The sequence below is a fragment of the Xenopus tropicalis genome, chromosome 5 (genome assembly GCF_000004195.4).
Source record: "Xenopus tropicalis strain Nigerian chromosome 5, UCB_Xtro_10.0, whole genome shotgun sequence".
Taxonomy (NCBI): domain Eukaryota; kingdom Metazoa; phylum Chordata; class Amphibia; order Anura; family Pipidae; genus Xenopus; species Xenopus tropicalis.
This window is the reverse complement of record NC_030681.2, coordinates 26,276,756-26,300,191: the sequence shown is the minus strand read 5'-3', so window position 1 is coordinate 26,300,191 and position 23,436 is coordinate 26,276,756. Positions and strand designations below refer to the sequence as shown.

Genomic DNA, 23,436 nt, shown 5'->3' with positions numbered 1-23,436 from the left:
ACAATTATAGAAAGCAGACAGGCATTATTTTGTGAATACTGTCATTAAGGCAAGTTTCTTATCAGCCCAAAATATTTTGAATGCACCAAAATGGGGACCCAATGCCCATGCCAATGCACAGGCTACATAATGATAGACCATGCGGAAGGAGGGGGAATGTAAGGAGTGCAGTGACAGCTAGAAAGTGCTGAATTGAAACTTATAGTAATTGTAGAAGGTTATTGACTGCACCACCTCTATGCCTGAAGCGGGTGACAGGTCCCCTTTCAGTCTTTCCAGTACCCTGATAGTAATATATATCTACACCCTGCTCTGGTACACACATCTATATAGCTGCAGTTCTATTTACACTTCATTTTAGGATGCCCCATAATAAATGGAGGTACTAAATTAAGATACATCATTATCTAAATATAGTCCAGTGTAGAAAACTCTGCTACTTAATTTTTTTAAAATAATTAAATAAAGACCTCCTGAAGCCATTCTCAACCTCCCTAAGTGACAGATGTGAGTGCTATTCCCTCCAGAACCGACTAGCCATGGCGTAAGTCAGCACTGCCTTTAGCTTCTCACCGATCAGGGTGTTAAGAGTCACCCAGTCCTTCTGCAGACTCGTTGCTTAATATTACATTTATTTTGCTGCATTCGCTTTCTAAGAACTACCTAAAACTCCAGCTTTCCCCCCTCCTTTCAAAAGACAAACAATAAATAAATAAAGGTCAAGCTATGGGCTCACCACTATTTTTTCTGCCACCTACTCCACAATATACAACAATAGGATTATTAGTATTTACAAAGAGCCAGATTTCCCAGCACTAAGAACTTATACAAACCAACTAACACACCCAGTCAGTTAACATTCTGCTAAAATCACTAACTTTTTTTAAAGGGAAAATATACACCTACAGTCAACAAAAGTTGAATGAATGCGCTGAACATACTCTCTGCTTAATTTTTATTTTTTGCACAAATCAGTGAAATTGAAAGCACTTTTTCCAACATCCTCAGTTTTTCAGAATAATACTGCAAAGAAAAGACTGCAGTTGATCAAACTGCCATTCACAGTGCATGCAGATTGTCTAAACTGCCAGAAATACGCTTTACACAAATATACCCGATTCCATTATTTCACTATTTGAATAAAACCATGCTAGGTAAGAAATTCCCTGCCCCTGACTCGAAAGGACCATTTCCCCATCCTCCATGAGGCTGCCATTTCCCCCTCCTTCACCATGTTCCAATTAAAAGCAATGCACTCTGAGAAGTTTTTTCTACTTTTTTGAGGGCCTGCGGAAATGCCCAACCTGTCTCCTCAAAGTTCCCAAATGGTTGAAAGCTTTAGAAATATTCTTTCACCTTCTCACCAGACTGAAGTGCCGACTATCTCCCACCTCCTCTTGCCTCATATCCTCCAGCTTCCAAACCAAAATTTGTTTAAGAGCCCCACACAACACAGAAACCCTTTATATACTTATCACTGTAATCTGTTCCTTCAAAAAGTAGGAATAAATACCATTTTTATAAGCTGAAATCCAGCTGCAAAACAGCACTTCCCTTTCTGGATCATTTAAAATCCTTGCAGGGGAGGAGGGTCTAAAACACTGATGTTACAATTAGTCTTGACTTCTTCACAGATTACAGACAGCAAGCAGGAACTACATAACCCACAATGCATTGGATTGTGATGTTCTTTACTTATTGACATCACGTGTGCAGGGAATTGTGGGATTGGGAGGATGCAGACTGAAGGCAGGTTGAGGACAGTCGACTACTGTCACATTTTATTTGAGTAGTCAGCCAGATCAGCAGGGGAATAGGAGGCCAGACTTAGGGAACTGTTCCAAACCATATTATTACATTAAAAATCAAGGCTGAATATTTTTTAATTGATGTATATTGCAAAGTTGCTTGAATTATGTTTACTTTTCAAAAAGGAGTTCCCTTTTAATAGTTAGCTGTTCTTGTCTCTTTTCCCATGATTTGCCACTTGCACACAGAACACGTTGGTAGCTGCAGTTTGCAAGAGGTCAAGGGCCATGAGTTTGCCACCCCCATAATTAGAGCTTAGGTCTATTTTCCATAATAGAAGGACAAATATTTAACTGCTGAAATGTGAAGGCAAGGGCAGCCATGACTTTCTGCCAAGATATTCCTTCAAACTGTGGGCACTTGGCAATGTCTGTTCAGTTCAGTTGACATTTTTTCTTGATGTCAACAATGTATTATTCATTCTTAACTACACCTAACTGCTGCATAGGGCAACTCTATTAAGGCTCATACACAGACATATTTTGATTCCACATAATATCTATTTTAAGCACTGATGTTATATTTCCCCAGAAAAATACATAGCAAACCGGTTTCAGTTAAGCTGTCTCAGATAGAAATCTTGGTGCCCTGGGCTCTGTCATCTTGTTTCAGACTTGCGCCCTAACCTACTATATGAAAGCAGTTTTTAATCAAGATGCAAGCTTAGCTAAAAAAATGCCTAGGTAGTAAAAAAAAATACTTTTTAGTGTCTTTCAGTTATGGCAAAAATATACCTGTGTGTGCTTGAGTTTGTTTTCTAGTTTAAGGCCACTTTAGCAGGGAGAATCTGTGCCTCCAAAGACGCCCCAATAGCACCCCTCTTCTTTTCTGCTGATTTCCAACACATGCTCTGTGCTGCTGAGTTTGGGCCCCATCTCACAGAATACTGTAGCCCTGTAGCATCAGTTTCAATGGCAGACAAACCCCTATTTTCAACTTGATGCTTTGTGATGATCCCTAAGCTTCCAACTGCTGAGACCGTTAAGCAGAGATCTTGCTTGGGAATATTGGAACTAGGAAAGAAAGTGAGATTGATGCCCAACTTAAGCACAAATTTACTCTTAAAAGTTCTTAAGACATAGGTCATCCATTTTTAAGTATGATAATGGAAATTACCAGTTTGTGCACCAATATCAAAAGAGAGTGGGGAACCAAGAAATAAATGAAGTCAAAGCACCTACCTTTCTTTGCAGTGCAATTTGTGATTTATTTAGACAGTTTTGTCACAAGAACAATGTTCCAGGGGGTCTACAACCTGTCGAAGAGAGGTGTAGACCCCTCAAAAAGTTGTTCTTGTGGATGTGGCTGTGCGTCCAGAGGTAGCACCGCCAACAGTGGAACCAAGTAAGTCAACCTCTTGCCCTGAGCTGATGCAACAAGATGCAAGGTAGAGACGGCACGCCCAGCAGTGGCCTTCCAGCAATTGTGTTACCCATTTGCCTATGGGCAGCGACTGGGCTCCTGTTAAACTTTTACAATAACTGGGAACAGTTTGAACATGCCAAATGTTTCCAGTTGCAAATGTTTAAAAATAAAATTGCCATTACCTTAAATATATGTCTGTTCTCTGATGTTCATTGTAAGAAATCCATGTTCCCCTAGAAGAAAAAGACAAATGTTATCTTAATAAAACTGCAATGTTAAAAGTGAGACATATTGTGTTAGGGTAAATGGACTGTGTGACTTTGGATTTGCCAGCCAACATGACCATGGTTTAGACCAGTGCTGTCCAACTTCTGTTGTACCGAGGGCCGGAATTTTTCCGACCTACGTGGTGGAGGGCCGATAATGGAAGCCAGTTTTGACCACTCCCCTTTTTGAAACCACACCCACTTGAAACCACACCCATGTTATCACATGACCATACCCATATTAATGGTTGTAGGACAGCAAAAACCTGCCATACTCTGCCTGCCCTACCCTGCCTGTGTGCCATACTCTGCCTGCCCTACCCTGCCTGTGTGTGCCATACTCTGCCTTCCCTACCCTGCCTGTGTGTGCCATACTCTGCCTGCCCTACCCTGCCTGCGTGCCATACTTTCACTGTGTGTGCCATTCTTGGCTGGTTTGTGCCATACTTGGCCTGTGTGTGCCATACTCTGCCTGCCCTATCCTGCCTGTGTGTGCCATACTCTGCCTTCCCTACCCTGCCTGTGTGTGCCATACTCTGCTTGCCGTATGCTGCCTGTGTGTATGGCACACACAGGCAGCCTACAGTGACACAATGCTGGCACTGCTCCTACAGTCTGCACAATAACTATATATTTAAAAACTTTTTAATTGCAGTACCACCTCAGTATATGTTCTTTTTGTAGTATGCAGGGATTATTTGTGGGTTTCTACTGCTCCTGAGGTGTGAACAGGGGAACAATGGGGGTGATTACAGCCTGAGCCTGAGGTGTGAACACTGCAGGGGGTGAACAATGCAGAGATTAAAAGGTGTGAACAGTACAGGGGATTACATATTTAAACAATACAGCCTGATTACAGCCTGAATCTGAGGTGAGAACCATGCAGGGGGGCAGTTAATCACAGTACTGATACCATTTAAAGCTTACACAAAGGTAAGCCATCAAAGCAGCCAGATAGGTGGGGGGCCACACAGAGGGGGGTCGCCAGTTGGACAGCACTGGTTTAGACAGGCAAGCAAATTGTGCATGCAAATTCTAGAACTCGATTAAACCTGCTAACAAGTCGGTTATCAACGTAAAGAACAGCACACAGATATTAAACTGAGTTTAAACCTCACTTTTCATAGATACATTTAAAAATGGAGCAAGTAACACAAAAGAGGCAATGGTCTTACAAATATAAGTAAGATATATATATATATATATATATATATATATATATATATATATATATATATATATATATATATATATGTGTGTGTATATATATATATATATATATATATATATATATAGTATCACAAATTTGACATGATTTTGCTCAGTGGAGTAAAAATTTACCAAATCTCAGATTCCATTCAGTATTCAGCCAAATCCTGGTCAAAATCCATAAATCCAAAGTGAATCTGAAGCAAACTGAATCTGAAGCCTTAACATGACCACAAAAAAAACATTTTTACTCACAGAAAATTGCAGATGTTTGAGTCATTTTAATCTGATGGAATTTGAAACTCATGTAAAGCAGGGAAATCTGCAAAGATAGCTTTTAAAACCTCAAGGCTTAGTAGTAATGTTAAAAAAAATGTAAGCTAAAAACAAGATAATTGGGAGAATTCACACTATTTTGGGTGGGAAGGTGAAAAGAAGAACCCAGGAAAGCACAAAAGGTAACAAAGGAACTTGAGATATTTCTGTTTGGTGCTAACAACTGTCTAGCTTTGTCTTCCTGAATAATTCAGCAGCCATTGACTGCAACAATGTAATAATGTATTTTTTGCTGTTGCATGACCAAAACCTATGAGCAGGAGACCTGCAGTGGTCTGATACTTGCAGAATACCTACAAAGCGGTTGGGTTTCAGTAGAAAATCCCTGATTCACTAATTAGGTGTGAGGTCTGCAGGTACTCTGCCTGGGTAGCTTGGTAATGTGCGGCTCTGCCTCCCACCTCTGACGATCTTTCACAGGTCCTGCGTTGGATGGTAAATAAACCCACTACAGACTGGTTCAGGTAGAGGACCAGAGTAGGAGGCATAGCAGAGTGGCAGATGCGGGTCAGGTTGTGGCTCAGGGGGTCTGGGTTGGGAAAGTTAAATAGTCAATCAAGAGAGATAAAGCAACGTGCTGCTACTGTGCGCAAAATGCACCATGCCATGGTCACAACAAATGAATGCCAATAAATTGCTGTCAACCATGAACCAATAAACAAAGACTTCCAAGAAAAGTCAACCCCAACACGAGTAGGAGAAGGCAGGCACCTCTTAGTCATTAGTGTTCCATTCAATAATTGCAGAACCTACCAGGGATTCTTAGGTTCATTCATCTTGAGCAAAATTACCAGCGTGCAGTGTTTATCTATATATGAAAATTATTTGCAGCAATTTCCAAAATGTATTTAGCAACAATTTAGCAGGATCATGGTTTGGCATTTAGATTCCTAAATAACCACAAGCGTGCTACAATTTTTATTAAGACTCTTAGCCACTGGAGGCCATTGATTCAATAACTGTTTGCTGTAACTACTTATACAAGGCCAGCTTGAACCCATAATATTAAATAAGCAGAAAAGAGAATTTTATATGACTTTTGCCAATAATATCTGAAAATATAAACCACCTTATAACTGGTACATCCTTCAGATCCACAGCTCAACTGTTCTGCCGTTCTCATAGCAGCCTAAGCATTTAAAGGGACTGTCACTGTTCCTTATGAGCTTCTCCGCTTTACAAATCCCTTCAGTGGCTGCCAATTCAAAGTACTAACACTCATATTCAAGGCTCTAACCATGAAACCCCACACTATATCTTAGCCCTAGTCTGCTTCCTGCTTCTGATCTTTATCTCTCTACCACTCTCATAACTGTATCTTCTTCCATACTGCAAGAATTCTCTTGAGCCCCTGCCCGTCTTTGGACCTCCATACCACAGCCACATTCTCCTCCTCCCTCCACGAATTTTCCCCAAGTGATTAAGGGGATGCTGTAGCCTTACTACTAACCTTTGAATAACAGAAGTGGCAGGTATTTAAAGATTTAAAGAGGCTGTTTACTGATTAAATTTTTGTGTGGGGGGTTTACATGTCCTTTACAAATTCCTATTTCCATGGACCAATGGATATATTGTTGTTACACTGTTCAAAATATATACAAAATAGTAAGTAATGATGGGGCCTTTTGCATGGTTCACTAGGGAAATAAGAGCATTTATATTGATCAGTTGAAAGGAGAAGGCAGTCTTACTCCTGTTATTATCACTCCTACTGTGCTTCATTATAGGGAATTTATTGTGATTGCCGCTCAGCTTATTCCATCTTTGTTTAGCGTAATTGTCATTACCCAGACAGTCCCAGTCAATTTTGGGAAAGCATTTTCCTGCTGAATATTACACCCACATGGATAGAGAATTATATTGAGCCTGTACTAATTAGATACTTTATTACCTTGTGTTTTGTTACCATAGACCTCCCTCAGCCAATCATGTACTATTCAGAGTTAATCTTCCCTCGGGTGAAGTCGTTGGGCCATCAGGTTCTTTGTGGTTTAAAGAGGATTTGTGTGTGTGTGGGGATATAATATGTTATAGAAGTATAGCTTATTTACAATAAAATAGACTTTTGCAATAGTTGGAGATGGTTGCCTGAATGGTTCCAGTTAGAGAAGCAGAGAAATGTATAGATTTAGTTTAGACTTTGGCCAGTTTTGATCATCTGGGCATGAATATCACATTGGAGCTGCGTATCAACAGATCTGTGATCCCACCATTAAGGTATTTGCAGTATGGTGCCTTGGCAGGTATGGGAGTGATGGGAGCGGCAGGTCCGAAACAATTGTATTTGGTTATCCCCATATATATATCTTCATATGTTTCTGTTTGGCCTTAGACCAAATGCTAAGAAAAAACAAAGATCATCCAATATACAGTATAGGGTCTACTAAACATATTTTAAATAATTTTTCCTCCGGCAATTATTTAGAATAGGAAGGTTGCCCATTCAATACCATAACCTACTGAATGCTGGGCCTTTTGCTGTTGCTGCACCATGTTTTGCCAGGCCATGGCATGATAATAATTTTGTGTCGTCCTGAATTTGGTGACATTGGAGTTAAAAACATACGTATATGATACTGAGACTTCATGAGCAAAACAAGTACTTTAGGTTAAAATCTGTGAATCATTTAAACCACCCCTAATTTAGTTTGCAATGATGTATAAAAGTTCCACGGGTAATTATTTGCTCAAGCATCCTGTTTGAACAGTAAATACTTGCTTCTGGGAAGCTTCCGCGTTTCCGAAAAGTTCTGCGCATAGAAAGACTTTTGTAATATGGATGTTATAATGCTATAGCCTGTTTGGGTTTGCTTTATTACTCCAAAGTAGCAGGGGTGTCTTCCAGGGACTACTATGTACCCCATGCCTTTGATAGTCTCCCTTTAAAGAGATAATGACACTTAGGGGCCCATTTACTAAACAATTTAGAGATAATTTCATATTTTTTCAAACTTTTTTTTAACTTCTAGAACATTTCGTTAAATTTCCATGAAAAAATCGTACTTTGTGCGAAGAATATGAACATTTCGGAATTTGTTAGCGCTTTGGTTACACTTTCCTCAGGACTATGTTTTCGCCAGGTTTGATCTGTTGCGTACTATTGAGTCCTATGGAAGGCTTCCAAAGCTAGACGTGGTTTCTTCCAAAGCTAGAAAGGTTTTCGTAGCTTAACAAACTTATCGGCACAATATATTGTGACTTTCGGAACACAATTGCGATATTTTCATACAAACGTTTAAAGCATTTTTGTGACATTTTAGAACTTCAGAAATTATCGTGGTTTACCATATCATGTTTTAAGCCCCCAAAAAATCGGATTTTAGTAAATGGGCCTCTTAATATAGCAAACTGTTGCTACTGCATGCGATGGAGGGGGGATTTTTCCTGGAAATCATCATTATTTTCCATATCTCTACAGCCGTGCTAAATTCTACCTCTATTCACTAAGGAGCATTATTAAGATGATTGGAACTGGTATTAATGAAAAATCAACTATCACAGATGAACTAAATAAATGATAATTAACATCTAAGGAGTCATTTGCTAATGCCCCTGCCATAAGTGCCAAATTGCATCTTTTTATGTTTTTTTTTTGTTTTGTTTTTTGCAGTGGGGCATATGTGGTGGGCTCCATTTTGAAGCAAGGCAACATGCGGTCATTTAGTAAAGTGCAGGACACAATTGCACACAGCTTTATATAGTTTGTGCTACCCTGATCTTGGTAAATGAATGAATGTGCTTTCTTGCAGATTTGATTCCTTGGAAGGATCACAAATCCATTCAGAGACCCTTATATATCTATATAGGGGTCTCTGTATGGATTTGTGATCCTTCCAAGGAATCAAATTCAACAAAGCCCAATAATGATTTCATACAAAAGGCACAGTAATATACAAACTTTATTTCTTCACCTACAAACTGTTCAAACCTTTCTGAATACCTGTTAGGATACTCATTCCCACCGCAGTCGTTTCTTTCCCAGCACATTTCATCCTCTATCTAGTGTCGGAAATCCTATATCCCGCTGGGGATGCAGAGTGCAAGCCACTGTTGAACTGTTAATTATCCTGCTCTCAATTAGGTGTTTCCTGCATGAACTGCCTTATGTGAGGATGATTCATCATTCACCAGACACAGCTCAAATGGCTAACAGATTGTCTAAAGGGTAAGTACAAAACTATAAAGACAATAAAAAAGTACTTAATAAAAACCAATACTAAAACTTATTAGGAATAAAGTAACAGGCTATTATAATATCACTGAGGAGGGTTAATAACACCCTAATTGCTATTGCACAGGTCTTGGATCTTCAAAGTGATTTCTAATGCACATTTTAAAGCAGTGGGAATAGCGATACTCACAAAGCACAACTTTCAACAAGTGATATCAGTAAATGCCAATTCCAAGCAAGAATTTACAGGTTTATTACTTTTTGTGTATACCCATATATTTCCCCATTTTAAAGTCTAAGAGCAACAAATATAATAAACACATTCCTGCCTAACCTGTTTCAACAACAAAAACACACAAACCAGATTGTCTTGACTAAACTCACGCAACTGCAGGGTCAATAAATAAAAGGCACGAAAGCAACAGATGCCCTTTCATATAAGGAAACTGCACAGGGTACTATGTAAAAAAGCATATACAGGTATGGGACCCATTATCCAGAATGCTCGGGACCAAGGGTATTCCGGATAAGGGGTCTTTCTGTAATTTGGATCTCCATACCTTAAGTCTACTAAAAAATCAATAAAACATTAATTAAACCCAATAGGATTGTTTTGCATTCAATAAGGATTATTTTTATCTTAGTTGGGATCAATTACAAGGTACTGTCTTATTTCTACAGAGAAAAAGGAAATCAGTTTTAAAATTCTGAATTATTTGATTAATATAGAGTCTATGGGAGACAGGCTTTCCGTAATTCGGAGCTTTCTGGATAACGGGTTTCCGGATAAGGGATCCTATACCTGTATATATTTATATATAGAGAGAGAGAAAGTTGCACCTAAAATCACTTTCAATAAAGCTATTTGCAGGGTACCCCTATTGACAGAGGGGGTACCATGGAGCTACTGTCACCTCCTCAACAGGGGGTAGCTCTGGGGTTCCCTCAGCACCCTGTGTCAAAGAATGGGGAACAAATGTCCCTTGCACGCCAAACACTGCAAACAACGCCAAATAGAATTAGAAAATATTTGGTGCAGTATGTTGTGCCTATTTTTATATCGTTTGTGTCTGCAATTATGCCCAAATTCTGGGAAAAAAAGAGGGAAAAAACTTTGCTCACTACGTCGCGGTAGGTGAATAAACCCTCTTATTTCATGCACCGGCAGGCAGCACCTTGCGACCTACATGCCAACGTAGACCCTTCCGGACATTAATAAAATTCTGGCTATCAGTGTTAATGACGTACAACACCCCACAGGAGTTAATGAAACTGGAAGATTTAACAAGGAATTTACCATTTGGAAAATGCAATATTTAGCCAGTTACTCGTATGAAGTCAAATTCTCTTGTTACTTGGACACAAAACTAACGCAGGCGGTTAATGCGGCAGCCACACAGTGTTTGCTCTGCGATTACGCAAGATCCGGGTGAGTTCTGTGTTCCTAAGCTATATGTTTGGCTTCATCCCTATGAAAACATAAAAAAGTCACCCATCAAAAATGTTCAGTAATATTTAACCTGTATATCAAATATTTAAGTGTAAAATAACTACCCTGCAGTAAGGACATTTCTAGTAACTCTTAGGTTTAGAACGCTACAGTTTGAATAAAAGATACACTTAATACAGTTATAATATACAGTTTGGTCATTTCCCTATGGGACCAAATTATAAATTATATCCTTATTAACGGTGCTTAGTGATGTCTTCAGTTATAATTAGAGCTTAGTTATGTAATTTCTGTCAAGTAACTCAGTGAAACTTGGATATTATAATAAATAAAATACCCCCTGTTGTAAAATATGAGGATATTAGAAGTCACCTCGGAGTTCCATGAACCTTATATGGTCAAGGAACTCTTTAGTGACGTATAATAACCCTATATTTTACAATAGTAAACATTATTCACTATATATTACCCCAGAGCCATGAATATCCTGTAAATTATATCCTTATAAATGGCCCTTAGTGATGTCATCAGTTATAATCACATGACTCACTGAAACTTGTGTATTACAATAAATAATGTATTTTGTTTTTTAAAATATGAGGATATTAGAAGTCACCTCAGAGTTCTATAAACTGTATAAAAGCACTCGGCCTTGTGTTTTTATATGGTCATGAAATTCCTTGATGACTAATAGCATCCTTATAATTGTTATGTTTAACAATAGGGGGGAGCATTATTCACTATCTAATAGTATACCTGGGTTAAACCTTCCTCTAATACTTCTTAATTGCAGGACAGTGGGGGTTATTTATAAATACTTGGCAAATTTGCACTTGGGCAGTAACTTGTGGCAACCAATCAGATGATTGCTTTTAGTGTATAACTTGCAGCTGGCTGTAAAAATCTAACCACTGATTGGTTGTTATGGGTTACTGCCCAGGTGCAGATTTGCCCCAACGTTTATAAATGAGCCCCAGTGTTTTTTGGTCCGTTGAGGTTCAATCCCACTTTGAGGTCCAATGTTTGGTCACAAGACACTTGGTGCATAAAAAGGTTATAGAAATATGAAACGCCTAAAAAATATCTGTTAAATATGTGTTTGCCCCAGATTTCAGCCTAACTGGTCTCCAAGGAAGATTTCCAGAAGAAGTGCAACAATGAATTCTCCCCACAGCTTACACTGCCTAGCCTTCAGGATAAGTGCCTCCAAGCACTGCTCTAGATCCCACTATGGGGACTAGAACTAGAATAAGAGAACCACTAATAAAGGAGATGACAATTGTGTCTGGCATTTGGTTATTATATACCCCCAAATCCATGCTGCTTGTTTATTTCAGGGTTCCTTGTAGTTATACGGAGTAGGCTGAATGGGTGCACTAGCACTCACTACAAGTTCCAACGAGCATGTATATACCTTGTACCATCTATAAATGTGTCAATGCATGCTCAGTTTTGCATTTGCATCCATTACAGCAATTTGCACGTGCAGTTGTAAATGAGTAACAAGTTATACAGATCTAATGGAGCACATAAATAAACAGAATACTGGAATCTGTTCCATCCATAATGGGCAACTCCAGCTGCGATACAAATTTGATGGCACCTACTGAGGCCATTCCCAGGATTCCATTCTTTTTCCATTAACATTTCACATATACACTCGGAAACCCATTCAACACATTAGGAACAATTAAAAATGTGTTAATTGCCAAACTAAGGTTTTCTAAAGCAAAGCTAATCATGCTAAAAGCTGCGAATCAGCTTTTAAAAGGAAAAACACTTTGCACTTATTCACAAGCTTTACCAACAAGCATATTTAAAGTATTTAGTGGGAAACTATACTACATATTTTGGAGATGAAAAAGCCAAATAGATTCTGTGCAGTCAAAATGGTTCAACCTTCTGAATAACCCTGATTGCTTGCAATCGTGGGATGAAGTTATTTAAAATGAAGTGACACACTGTTATTATTGGCTGAAGCATGCATGTTTGGGGGGAACGAGGCAACCAATATTGGTAAAAGACTTGGGTATCGGTTGTCTCATCAATCGGGCAGGTCTGAATTTTTGATCAGGTACCTCTGAAGGTGCCCCAATATCGGCAAACATTAATGCTGATTTGTCAAATGGGGGTAAGAATTCCTTTGTTTGTACCTTAATATCTGATTAAGTTTTTCTTAATGGTGGTGGGAAATATTATAATTGTTAACATGTATGGCCACCGTAAGGCTGACAGTTTTGGCAGATCTTCCAGTGATACCGCTGGATCATAGCCAGTCAGTCTGGACTGTAGACCAGATACTATCCGACTCTTAGGTCTTTCTATGCTACTTGACCACCCAAGTCAGACTAAGCCATTTTTATGGAACAGTCCCTGATGCACAATGTTAAGCCATGTCCTCCCCAAACTAGTGTGGTGCCAATCCACCTCAGTATAGCTATACCTTATCCCACCTGATGGGCTTCATTCATAGGACTAATTTTTCATTAAAATTCATTAAATTGAGTCAAACCATTTGACTATTACATAACTAAATCATACTCCAAGCAGCAAACCAACCAAAAGGATGTATCTCTATCTCATTCTAACATATGATAAGATATGAGGTATACAGTGTGGTGCAACCATACCCCAATAGTAGGCCATAAGTGGCTGCAGGTTGCGTAAACTGGCAAGACTGCTCAAAAAATACTCCCACCAAGGTCTCTGTCAAAGATAAAGAAACATGAATATTTAAGAATCTTTTATTTACTATTCAACCCTGTATGGCTATGTAGCATTATAACCAGGGGAGTTAAGCCAGATTTTTCATTATCAGGGATGGAAATATGGTCAAAAATCTTTTATCCTAATTTACAGAATTATATTCCATACTAAAGGGTGATACATCTTCCTTTTATTTAGCCTTATGTAATGAGGCTTTCTTCACCTCTTGTATTGGTTATTGATTTCTTTATATGTTACTCTGTATGTCCAAAGTATGTAACCCACTTATTGTACAGCGCTGCGGGATATGTTGGCGCTTTATAAATATATGTTAATAATAATAAGGGAGTCAAAAAGGGTAATCACTTTCTAGTTATGGAGCAAACAACCCCCTGTACCATAGAAACACAAACCAACATCAACCCCTGAACTAACTTCCTTCAGCTGAAATTCTAATGTATAATTGTTCTTTAGATATGCTTTTACTGGAACTACTAGAATGGCCCACTGCTAGGATACGAGAAACAACAAACTCTAATAACTATAAGCTAGTAGTTATAATACTGTTGACCTATTATATTCGCTTATTTAAGAAGTTAAAGAAAACATTTCAACACCCCAATTATACAGCACTTCAGAAAAAGAAAATATCAAAGATGGGGGCACCCCGAGCTGAATAATAAGCATACATGTCATCACAAAAAGGCTTCAGCTGCCTAACAACACTGCTACCCACTCATCATCAACAACAGATGACTCTTTGAAGCATATGTGTCTAATAGCAGCAACACAGTTAAAAGAGAGGCAAAACAATAACAGTGGCAGAAATTCCATGGCACTTTCAGGGATCAGTGGGAGTACAATTTGCCATTTAATGAATTCCTCCCTGACAGCCCTTTATCTTGTTAAATATCTTGTCAAGTATCAACTATCCATGAACAGCCACAACAGTAATCCATGCAACAATATTCACTGCTCCAAGTCCAACTACAACTGCACTGGTAACACATTCAGGTTTCAGCCCACTGGTTAGAATGTGAGCCACATTCAAATTTTAAAAAAAGTTGATCAACACAAGCATTCAAAAAATATATAAGCTGTGATTGCCTATTCGTAGCCCCTATGTGGACTGGCAGCCTACATGAGACTCTGTTTGGCAGTACACATGGCTTTTATGCAATCAAAATGTGTCTCCAAGCCAGGAATTCAAAAATAAACGCCTACTTGGCCACTGGGAGCAAAACCCAACAGGTTGGTGAGCAACATGAGCCACTGGTTGGGGACCACTGCTATACAGTATAATGATGGTCAATGCAATGACTATGCCAGTTATAAAATATTGTTTGACACAATAGAAACCATAGCTACAGTGGGAACTCAGGACCAGGCCAGATCTCTGAACCTAAAATAGCACCATAGGAAGTGCTTAGAGTTATTACTGTTACAGTTGAGTGTTGTCATTCTCTAGATCTGTCAACATAAAAGTTCAACATAATCCTGGCAACTATATTAAAACCATGGCTGTCTTTAGTGAGTCCAAACAGAGGCAACTTTGCTGGGGCAAACACAAAATGAGGCCCAATAGAGCAGCAGCTGTAGGTAGAACCAGTGAGGGATAGAAGGTAGAGCGAAGCGAGAATGATATCGTAGGGCAAGACGGCGAAAGTTACACTTTATATACGCGTTGCCTAAACTTTGGCCCTACAGTTGTTCAACGAGGCTTTTGTAAACTGTGTGGCTACCAAGGCTGGAATGGATAGACACCCATACAGGGTAATCATGTTAACACAAGTTACAAGTTACGTAGGGACTGCACAAAAATTTGCTATCACAGAAATATGGATATATTGCCTAGCAAGAAACTGACTAATACATGTCCATACTTGTGGAATAGCGATATAAACTCATGAAACTATATTAGTAACCAGGAATTAATAAAACGTGGTTAAAAGGGCTCACAGAAGTGGAGCTGGGTCTTCACCCTGAAATACACTTTAAATATTTAATGATTATAAGAGCAGAAATATAATAATTCTGTAAACTCATTTGTGTCTCAGAGCTGTGATATTAGGGAAATTTGGGCAGGACATTTACATGTATTACATTTACATATTGACACCTCGGCACCACCATAATTTGCCTACTCACTCGCACAGATTTCAATGCAAAAACACAGTAATGGCCAGTCATTTTCATAGCAATGTGGCTGGTGATGATATCATACAGTAAAGTCTATGGAGCCTTCGAGCAGACTGGGGGTCATTAAAATCCTTTTGAGGGCCACATCTGGCCCATGGGCATCCAGTTGGACAGCTCTGCTTTGAATATTCAAGGGTAACAAAATAATGGATAAAACATTATTCTAAATGTGGTATATTTACCTTATAAATGGGAACTCCACCCAAATAATGAAGAAAAGAATTGTGAAAGCAGTTTCTGTCTCCTTTCCCTTTGTATTCTCTTCTGCTTCTGCTTCTACTGACTCTACTGAATCCAGCTCTACAGCTTGGGTTGCATTTGCTTTTATCAAGCAAAATGTAATTTTTTTTCATTCTTTGAATGAAGTTCCCATGTAAACCCCACTCTAAAAGGCTATATAAATGTTCTGCGTAATGTTAAGAGATTATTTCCCAGGCAATCTTTCATGATTTGGGTTACTAACTGGATTCTGATCTACCTAAGATTCTGCCAATTCTAAAAAACTTGCTTGGGAAAAAAAGACACATGCAGCTGACAGTCAGTCATCCATCACCAGAAATCACAACGGCAGGTAACCTAATAAAGGCTCCTCATCAAAGCCAATGTGTACATAGTACCCTGGTCATATAAGGCATGGCACATGGTCTGGCACACTTGACGGAAAATGAGAAAAACAATTCTCTAAGAAGCCTGTATCAACCAGCAGAATCCAATACAAGGTGCAAGTGGTTAGCATCACCAGAAAGTATACACCTTGGCCAGATGGAGAAACTTCACTCAAGCAATTTAGGGTGAAGACACACAGAGCTACTAGTAGCAGCTACTTGTCACGGCTACTAAAATAGACAATGCTGATCATTTACTGATAATTGTCTCTACGTGTGTTTTAGCAGAGCCAATTCTCAGTATTGTCTATGGTAGGGGATTTTCTGGTGTTTAGTAGCCGTGAAAAAGTAGCTGCTACTAGTAGCTCATTTGTGTCTTCACCCTAAAAGGCTACATATTGACTCTTAGTTCTTCTAACTGCGCCCAGATGAATATAGGGGCAATTTGAAGTCAGACAGTAAAAAAAAGAGAATTCGAAAAATAGGGTAAAAGGATGGCTTTCAGGGGTATTATTGTTGACCTACTTTGTACCGCAAATGCCCAGTTTTGTTGGTCCTTTGTACTTTATGTACAAGATCTGCAATTCAGTCTCCAGTTATCTCTCCCATAGTAAATGGATTAGTTTAGAGCAGTGGTTTCCATTGTTTTTCAGTTGAAGCCTCTCTTTTAAGAGGTCAGAGCCCCATATATATATTAACACATATACTGACTATCGTTCCAAAAACATTAAGGACGCTGTTCACTGCAAATCTTACACTAACCATCCTCAATCTGGGCTTCCAGGTTAGGCTAGGAGAGCAAAATGGCGATATGTTTGTGAAGATTCTCATTCATCCAGGTCATAGTATATCTGTAGTAATAAGTCAAATCAACTGCTGTGTTTTCACAAGTCTTATTACTACAGATATAGCAAAATGGCATTTCCCAGTTTCAGCCTGTCTTTCAGGCCCCCGGTATTACAATTTGAAAGCCGCTGGTTAAAAGTAATGCTTCAATATTTTAAACTCACAGGAGCTCAATTCTTCTGCCAGTCCTTTCTTCCTGGAGAGGCTGGAGAGGGTTCTGGGTAAATGTGCAGAGTTGTATCCATCAGCTTTGTTATTAACATATACATTGTATTTGTGCACTAAAGAGATATAGGCCATTCATGTTTGGCCATTCCTCATTTGGTTACAAATGTGTGATTTTTGAGTGTACATTCTGGAAAACATAAGAAGACCATCACTGTCCATGAAAATATGTCAGAGGCTCATTTTAGAAAAATGTTAGACAGCTATGAAGAATGCCTTCAATGTCTGTTTCTGAGAAACACACTCTTTTATGGATTTCTCGTGTGCCCTCGGGCTGATTAGATTTTAGAATATCATGTTTTGTGCATTCTGCTAATGTGAAAGCCATAATGTCCTGCCATCAGTATACATCTAGCATCACTGTAGTAACCTAGATATGGGGCAGCCATATTATATAAGTAATGTGTTGTCATCATAAGAATTTGCCTCAGAGAGGGGGTAGATTTTCATTCTGTGTGTGCATATTTGATTTATTTTGTCATGGAGAGCTGCATGGCAACTCAAAAATACACATACTGTACTTTAGTACTTGAGTCTTTAGGTTTAAAATAACCTGTCATCATATGTTTAGGCAACATTTAGGAAAATCAAATGAAATTAAAGGGTCTGTACCTCCTTGTTCAACATAAGTGCAAAGAATAGAATGTGTGTTAACTTTAACTTGTTGGTTCTTGCAATCAGTTGTGGGGGAGGAGAAGGTTGTTTATTAGGTTACCAGTACATATATATACCCCTTGATGCTTATCTGTTAACCACAACGAAGGGGGGGACAAAGGCAGATTTTATCAAAGCTTGTTATTTTCATTTAGGGCACTGGCACACACAGATTCTGAATGTACAGCCAACGATCATGCGGTAGTTCTGCTCGGGGTAACAAAACTTCTGGAATGGCTTCCCATTCACTGAAATCACCGCCCAGATCAACGCAGGTTTCTCGTGGTAACCCACAAGTGCACCGATCAAGAACAAGTTATTTTTAATTAATAACATAAATTCTATTAATTTTGCTCACATTGAATATATGTATATATAGGTGCATACTGCCTGTTTAACTAACTGTATAAACAGGTTGAGTTGAAAGATCCAGAAAGTCCAGAAACTGAATAAAATAGGTGTTGGCTGCTAAAGTATTTCAGGGTCAAGCAGGCATACCTTTTTACCTAAGTTTGCGATGATATATTGACAATGTCTTCTTACCAACTGTCATATAAAGTGAAGTAAAGCATAGACAAGACAAACAAAAAACAAAGAATAGGTTGAAAATCCTTTAGTTGGAAAGGATTAGGCTCATACACAGTCAAACATGTAAAATATACAACTAGGTTACCCGGTGTCATTTGGTGTGTTGGTCTGTTTCACTGCACTGTAGAACACGTGTGTACGTGGCCTCTGTTCATGTGTACGCATGGAAGGCATGGTTTATTTCTCTGCGCACCTTTTCATGCACATGTTTATTTCCCGACGCCACGTATTCTAGTGTTTAAGACTATGTCAGGCTGTTCCTTCAGCTCTTGGTCAAAGACCTTGCTTTTTGTTATTTTTTCATGTGCTTCAGACCCACCTTGTTCTCACTTCTTATGTCTGATCCAACCTGACTTCGGACTCAACTCCTGCTTGTCATCCACCTAAAGATACTTTGCCTACTGACTTAAGGTGGCCATACACCTTCAGATCCGCTCGCTTGGTGATGTCGCCAAGCGAGCAGATCTTCTCCCGATATCCCCCACCTACGGGTGGACGATATCGGGAGAATCCAGGCTAATTCTGTCGTTTGGCCCTGGGGCCAAACGATCGAATTATAACGAAGGGTATAGGCAAAGTCGGTTCGGGGAACGCATCAACAAGCCGATGCAGTCCCCGATCCGACTAGATTTTTTAACCTGCCGATCGATATCTGTCCGATTTCAGGCAAAGGACCGTTGGTAGTGCCCATACACGGGCCGATTAGCTGCCAAATCGGTCTAAGGGTCCAATATGGGCAGTTAGAATCGGCCCGTGTATGGGCACCTTTAGTCCCTTGTTCTTGCAGGCTATAAGAGAACTCCTGACCACAATATATCTACAGTCATATGGTTTATAATGTACTGTATATGTACATGAAAGGGAGGAGCTTTCCTCTATAACCACAGTGGACAACTCCCAAGTAATATAATTTGGCCTCAAAATTCAGGAAATGGTCAATGTTGTGATTGTTTACAATCTATATTTTTCCAGCACAATTAGGAACTACACAATTCTTCGCTACACATAATTGTAATTGATACCTAACCTGTATCCCATGAGGCCTTAGACTGTTTAGACTGATTATAAAGCTAAGGCCTTTCTTTCATACCCCACTGAAAATGCAGCTCTAGTGATTTTCCTACTAATCCTTTGTATCAAATCCATGATGAACAATGACATATAGGATACAGATATACAGTATTTGTTCCAGTTACAGCAAGTGACTTTTTCTAATATAAATACAATAGGAGGAAGAAACCAGAGTAAATGGCCTCACACAACATGGAAACCCCTAACATACATATCACTGTAATCTGTCCCTTCAAATAATATGAATAAATACCATTTCTATATGCTGAAATCCAGCTGCAAAACAGTTCTTCTCTTTCTGCATCGTTTGAAATCCCGGCAGGGGAGGAGGGACTAAAACATTGATGTTACAAATTGTAACAACTTCTCCACAGCTTACAGACAGCATGCAGGAACTATATAACACACAATGCATTGTACTGGGATGTTACTTAGCTTATTGACATCACGTGTGCAGGGAATTGTGGGATTGGGAGGGTGCAGGCTGAAGGCAAGCTGAGGGCAGTCGACTACTGTTACATTTTAATAAAGTCACAAAGTAGCCAGCCAGATCAGCAGGGGAACAGGGGGTGGGGCTTAGGGAACTGTTCCAAACCATATTATTACATTAAAAGTCATGAAAAGGCTGCATATTTTTTAATCAATTTATATTGCAAAGTTGATTACAATTATGTTTACTTTTCAAAAACCTTAAGTTGTGCTTGGGTGGATTTTTTTTTGGGGGGGGGGCAATTTATAAAAAGAAATCTAATATAACCCACATCACTGTTTCAACTCCAGGCATCAGCAAGTCAAATCCAGGCAATTTATCAAGGAGTATTATAAATTAAAACATTTTTTCATTTGGCGAGATCCCCAAAAATCAAACCTGGACGATTTTCAGCCAGATATCGGTTGAGTAGGGCTGTTGGGGGCCCCTACACAAGCAGATAAGCTGCCAAATCGGTCTAAAGGACTCAAATCTGCCCGTGTATGGCCACCTTTAGGCTATCAAGTAGCCCAGTGTAAAATTCCAGCATAAAAGGACACCTTTCTAAATACCATAATTGATTTCAGGGATTTCGGCCCACAGCATAAGGAGAAATAGCTTTTTTTTCATGCACCAATTTTGTCTGATCATTTTTTTGCTAAATATGTTGTAGAATTAGATAAATATGTCCCATAATCTACTGCTACATGGGCTCATATAGTGAATGATCTTCCTGCACTTGCACTGCTCTGCGTAAGGACTCTGCCTAATTTACACTATTGATCTGCATTTATATTCCCCAGCATACAGGTTCATTGAATTTGGCCCAGCTTGCAACTAAAAAAAAAGACGCTCAGCCGAGAGAAAAGAGGAAACAAAGTCAAAGGTGCAGAATTGGATTATTGACAATATTCTTCAAATGCGTGAACTCTGTTCCTGAAGATGAGACCTTATCTCGTTCCTTCCCAGGCTTCACAATCGGCATTCTATACATAGATCTGGGAGATCAGAACCTTTCGCTTTTCATTTTTCTCTGACTGATGATCGCACCACAGCACCAAAAAAAGGACAGAATAAATCCTATGATTATAAATTGGCTTGCAACAAAAATGTTTACAAGCCGGGTTATTGCTCAGAGCTCCTCCGAGGGAGACGCAGAGCCGAGGGGGGGTATTTTAATGCTCTTTCTCACTTTACTGATAAAAATGGGCCAACCGACTGTAAATATTGAATTGTTTCCAACTAAGCTGAATGACCAATGGGTGACGTGGGTGCCCCAAAATAGCAAATTACCATCTCCAGTGTGTCCTACTGTCTGTGCCATCGTTGCCACTGATGCAATGCAGGGCCCCATTATATGAGCCCAGAACACTTGCCTATACTTGGACCCATAAACATATATATAGCATGTATATTATAAGCTCTGTCTCTGTAGCTAGGAGTAGCAAGAAGTTCAGCACCAGACTCTCCAATATTAGTGCAAGCTTGGGTCACTTGCCACCTCTGACAGGTTTCCAGCCACAAATACAGGTTAATATTACTAGCAGATCAGCGCAGGCCCCTCACAGTTCCGCCTATCAAGCTTTCTGCCTTCCTATAATGCTTCCCAGGTAAGTCACAGGAGAATGTAAGGAGGAGCTGCATTATTTTGGTTAAATATTTAACAATGCATTTTCCAAAAAAAAAAATAGCAAGGCAAGGCAAGCTGGACAAACGTTGTAGGACAAGCGTGACAACTGATAATGCAGAACGTAGACCATCAACATGAATATTCACCAAAACTTCTCCTGCCCTCATAGCATCAGTTACATTATATGCATCCCGAAATGCTGGAACACTGCCAGCACGGTATCCTGATACATAGCTAATGAGGATGTTATACCATATGAAAGATCAGCCTGACTACAACAGGGATTGATAGGGAAAAGTTAATTTAAATTAAAGTTAAAGCTATTTAGCTTTATTATGACATTTGATTTTACACTGTGTATTATGGTGGTGATGTGACTATGCATGGTGTATCTCAACTGTTTTCTTTATGTAGCTTTGTAAATATGCTTCTTAATGTCTAGTACTACCCAATTCCATTTCCCACCCTGTGCAGCCATCACTATGGCTATGGCCCTATGGCTATGGCCCTATGGATATGGCCCTATGGATATGGCCCTATGGATATGGCCCTATGGATATGGCCCTATGGATATGGCCCTATGGATATGGCACTATGGATATGGCACTATGGATATGGCACTATGGATATGGCAAAGCACACCACCAGTGCAGCTCTCTACTCTGTACAACAGGGGTCCCCAACCTTTCTTACTCGTGAGTCACAGTCAAATGTAAAAAGACTTGGGAAGCAACACAAGCACCATAAAAGTTCATGGAGGAGCCAAATAAGGGCTAAGATTGGCTATTAGGCAGCCTCTATGCACACTGTCAGCTTACAGGGGGCTTTATTTGGTAGGAAATCTTGTTTTTATTCAACCAAAACGTGTCACCAAGTCAGGAATTCAAAAATAACTACCTGGTTTGGGGGCACTGAGAGCAACATCCAAGGAGTTGGTGAGCAACATGTTGTCCCCGAGCCACTGGTTGGGGATCACTGCTGTACAAGGTGGTGACCCATCAATAATGTACAGAGTAGGGTGCAAATAGTGGTCCACCCGAGAAGCTTATCTTTGACCATACACAAGAACCCAGTACAGGTATAGGACCCGTTATCCAGAATGCTTGGGAACAAGGGTGTTCTGGATAAGGGGTCTTTCCGTAATTTGGATCTCCATATCTTAAGTCTACTAAAAAATCAACAAAAACACATTAATTAAACCCAATAGGATTGTTCTGCGTCCAATAAGGATTATTTACATCTCAGTTGGGATCAGTTACAAGGTTGTTTTATCATTATAGAGAAAAAGGAAATCAGTTTTAAAAATCTGAATTATTTGATTAAAATGGAGTCTATGGGAGACAGTCTTTCCATAATTCAGAGCTTTCTGGATAACAGGTTTCCGGATACAGGATCCCATACCTAAAATTTGCTTTACACAGGCCCCCAAATCTGAACAGCAGCAACAATGCATAAAGATACACAAAGATTTCCATGGTTCCATTGCCTTGCTGAAAACAAACTGGACTTCATCTGCTGTTATTTGTGGGATTTGTAGGCCAGGATGAAAAATAAACATAAAGTGTGAAATAAATGCAATATAAAACATCCTTACTCTGGCCAATATTGGCTTCCATTAAATATTAGCTGACGGCTACTTCAAACATAGCACTGAGTAAACTGTAACCATCAGCTCTACAAGGTTATCAGGGAAAACTCACTTGGCCTTGACTGATTCTGTTTAAAGGGGAAGATCAGCTAAGTTAACTTTAACTTTGTTTTGTCTTTCTTTTTTTATTTTCACCAGCTGGAAATATAATCTGTTGTGTTGCTAACCTCAATTAACCTATCCACCACA

At 39.3% G+C, this 23,436-nt stretch overlaps 1 protein-coding gene across 6 annotated transcripts in view; it reads right to left on the bottom strand.

Annotated features, from left to right (window-relative positions):
• Positions 1 to 23,436, bottom strand: part of plcb4 (phospholipase C beta 4) — a 168,490-nt gene that overhangs the window by 132,758 nt on the left and 12,296 nt on the right. For 4 of the 6 annotated variants that reach the window (XM_031902883.1, XM_002931736.5, XM_012963849.3 and 1 more), the window contains exon 2: positions 3,357 to 3,407. The gene's annotated coding sequence lies outside the window, so the exon portion shown is untranslated. Of the gene's footprint in view, positions 1 to 3,356; positions 3,408 to 10,453; positions 10,626 to 23,436 lie in introns of all 6 variants that reach the window. The other 2 variants (XM_012963848.3, XM_018094149.2) reach the window with 1 other exon arrangement.